At 56.5% G+C, this 3,644-nt stretch overlaps 1 protein-coding gene across 5 annotated transcripts in view; it reads right to left on the bottom strand.

Annotated features, from left to right (window-relative positions):
- Window positions 1-3,164, bottom strand: part of LRRC20 (leucine rich repeat containing 20) — a 76,906-nt gene extending 73,742 nt beyond the window's left edge. For 3 of the 5 annotated variants that reach the window (XM_017548874.2, XM_017548877.2, XM_017548876.2), the window contains exon 1: window positions 3,057-3,164. The gene's annotated coding sequence lies outside the window, so the exon portion shown is untranslated. Of the gene's footprint in view, window positions 1-2,007; window positions 2,423-3,056 lie in introns of those variants that run through there. The other 2 variants (XM_037745835.1, XM_037745834.1) reach the window with 2 other exon arrangements.
- Window positions 3,165-3,644: the final 480 nt, after the last annotated feature.

The raw sequence follows: 3,644 nt of genomic DNA, 5'->3' as shown, positions 1-3,644 counted from the left end.
GCTACTCAGGAGGCTGAGGCAGGAGAATTGCCTGAACCCAGGAGACGGAGGTTGCGGTGAGCCGAGATCGCGCCATTGCACTCCAGCCTGGGTAACAAGAGTGAAACTCCGTCTCAAAAAAAAATAATAATAATAATAATCACAAACATTTACTAAGTGTCTCCTAGGTATAAGGGATAAGAATGAAGAGGGAGGAAAGAAATACAGGAAACAGCTCTGACTTTTCATTCTGATGAGGAAGAGCTTTCTGAAGAACAGCATTGAAGCAATCTGGCCACACAGCAGAGAAGGAAAGGAAGGGAAGTCACCAAGCTGCCCAGGGTCTGGGGTAGCCCTGGTGGGAGCACCTGGCCTGCAATTCTATTAGCTGCCACCAGGTGGGGGAGGTGGTGCCTTAGACCAGCAGTCACCAACCTTTTCGGTTTCCTAAAAGACAATTTTTCCCACCTCAGGGGGAGAGGGGGATGGTTTCCGGATGAAACTATTCCACCTCAGATCATTAGGCATTAGATTCTCATATGGAGCGCACAACCTAGATCCATCGCATTTCGCAGTTGGCAATAGGGTTCAGGCTTCTAGGAGAATTAAATGGGGCCACTGATCTGACAGGAGGCAGAGCTCAGGCAGTAATGCTCACCTTCTCTGCTGTGCAGCCAGGTTCCTCACAGGCCAAGGACTGTATCAGCCCAGGGATTGGAGACTCCTGCCTTAGACCACTGATGAAAACTAGTCAGATCAAAAATTTCACCGCTAGTGGCAAGTTCAGACACCTTATTGTGTGGGTCAGGGTAGACACAGGTGCAGGAATAGAAAGAACATGTAAATTCTAGGTGTCAAGGCAATTCGATAGGAAGAAGGGCCCTTCTATTCCAGAGGATGCTCTGAGTACAGCACAAATGCGCTCTGGGCTCCCAAGATTCCTGCCGCCTAAAATCACCATGCTCATTAACTAGCTAGGAAGCCATCCTCCCTTCACCTAAAACTGGCCCTTCCTCAGCAAGGAGGAATTGCTTCTTGAAGTCCAGCTGACAGGCCTGTGCTCCTCGGGGTACCTGGTCAGTGCCATGCACAGGGGTAGTGGTAGCAGGAGCCACAGTGTCCCAAAAGGGAGAAACAGACACCATCAGCCCACGTGGGCCAGATCTCTGCTTGGGGCACCCCAGTCAGCTGGCACTATTGGTCCCAGCCAGTCCCAGGCACTAGAGAGTGAGCCTTCGAAAATGTCAAGGAAAGCACTCCAAATCCCAGACACACTTCAGCACAGGGTTAAAGTTCATACTCACACTGCCTATATCTTCGAGGCATGGCCCTCTCTACACACCCCCAATCCGGTTTGCTCAGAGTGGGAGTAAAGGGGCAAAGACAGGGTATGTGTTACAACAAGCTTCCCACTGGGAGGCAGGATGAGCCCGATGCTAGCAGGGCTACAGGGCCAGGCCTAGGGGGGTATGAAGGCACATGGCATCGGGGGAACGAACAGATGGGCTTAGCAGCAGATGCACAGAGAGACTGAGGAGCAAGGAGACAGGGAGCCAATCAGCCCCCAGACTACTGAGGGAGGAAACTGTAGCCCTCTTACAAGGTTGTCCTCTGCTTCTCTGTAGTGAACTAAGAGAAGTTTTTTGAGGATGGCAGCGGAATCCAGGGTTTTGGAAAGTTATCAGTGTTGTGAGCAGTCCCATGTGTAAAATGAAAATACCACCTTCCTCGCTGGATTACTGTAAGAAGTAACTGATATATAACTTTTGAGAAGGGACTTTGCAAACCATCACGTTTTCCACACCAAGGCATTACCAATAGGTAATTAACCAGGTGCAGAGAGGAAGTTTGGATGTAATAAATTTAATGCCAGACAAAAACCTTGTCCTGCTTTGTGGGAGCTGGCAATACAGTCCTCCTGTCCCTATAACCCGGTTTCACCTCGACTCAGCTGGCTGGGGGAGGGGTGATTCTTCTTAAACCCTGACCTAGCCCCCTGACTCCAGCCCTTACCAGCAAGAACTCTACCTTATCTGCAGTCTGGAGACCTCTGCAAAGGAGCCGCTGCGACAGCCCGTCCCCACCATCTGCTCCTATATTTAGTTACTGGTGTAGTCAGTTGGGAACTTTAGAGTCTGGCAGCGGCTCGGATGGGCAACCGGAGCCTCCGGAGCCATGTGTGCAAGCTGGCCCCACCGCTGGCTCCAGCCCGGGCTCTGGACCATGCCAAGCCGGGAAGCCGGTGGGGAGGTGAGGAGCGACCCAAGCAGCCCCAAAGCCCCATTCAGATCAGAACAAAGTTGACCCACTTTCCCACCAGAGGGAAAGAAGCCTGCTGGGGCGTGAGCCGGACCTGCTGGCGCCTCGTTTTTGTGCCATCGGGTTCGGGAAGCTCAGCGCGCGCTCCCTCACGAACATCTAGGGATCCTCTGACTGAGTCTCCAGCACTAAGCGCGGTGGCCAGGCCAGGGTCCTCCCGCCCCGCGCGCCAGGACCCGCCTCACCCCCGGTGCCTGCAGCCAATGGCACCTTGTCCGCTGGCCCGGCAGGCGGGGACTGGGAGAATAAAGCAGGCAGAGGGGAGAACGCCAGTGATCGCAGAGGGCCGGGGGCTCCCACGCTGTCCGGAGGCCGAGCGGCACGCTCTGGAGCAGGCGTCTGCAGCTCCCCAGAGCAGACGCAAACCCCGAAAGTGTCGCTTCGGGGACGAAATGCACAGCAGCCTCTCCCAGCAAAGGGCGCCTCCCGCCGGGAAAGGAGGCCCGCCCGGGAGCGCTTTTCCGAGCTCCCTATTCCCTGGCACCGCTGCACCTACTCCCCCGAACCATCGGGGTCCAGCCGCAGTAGGCAAGCAAGAGCCGGCGCATGCCAGGCACCTTGGCACCGCAAGAGCCTCCGCTGGTGCACCGCTGCTCTTTTCCAGCGGGTAACCTGGGGGAGGGGAAGGGACGTTGCAAAAACCGGGACACTTCTCGCCACCTCTCCCCCAGCCCCTGCAACGCTCGGCCTCCGACTACGTTTACTTTGCGGGGCACGAAGAGTGTGGCCCGTTCCGGGCCGCTTTCGGCTCCACTTACGGCGACAATGCCTCCTAGCGCCCTGCGCAGCGCAGTCAGGCTCCCTCCGCCGCCGGCGGCGCCCCAGGCGAGTTCCCAACCGGCAGGGCGGGGCGCGCGGGGCTGCTGGATCTGCGCGCGCGGTCGCTCCTCCAATCCCCGCGTCAGGACCGGCACCGGGGCGGGAGCAGGCTCGGCCCGGGCTGCGAGCAGCCAATCAACGCTGGACTGGCGCGCGCGGGTGTGGTGCGCGCGGAAGGGCAGCCTGCGCGCTCCCGCTCGCCGGGAGGAACCGCTTTGTGTGCGGCTTCTAGAGGAAGAACGCTGGGAGGGCGGAGATACCGAGTTTGATTAGCAGTACATCCCAGGATCAATAGGACCGGGGCTCCAGATGGGCTTTTCTCGAGGGAATGGAGTTGAAATAGCCAGATCAGGCGTACTTCGAAACACGTGAACATGGTGAATAGGGAACTTTTTCTGTGACGACTTTGGGTGCCCATTAAGGTTTTTAGTATATGCAAGGCCCTGTGTCTTGGCCCTTTATCTCCAAAGCTTAAAGTTCTTGTCTATAAAATATGACTTGAGGGAGGGAGGGGCACGGTGGCTAAC

Source organism: Cebus imitator, unplaced genomic scaffold, assembly GCF_001604975.1.
Source record: "Cebus imitator isolate Cc_AM_T3 unplaced genomic scaffold, Cebus_imitator-1.0 Scaffold215, whole genome shotgun sequence".
Taxonomy (NCBI): Eukaryota; Metazoa; Chordata; class Mammalia; order Primates; family Cebidae; genus Cebus; species Cebus imitator.
This window is presented reverse-complemented; position numbering and strand designations above follow the sequence as displayed.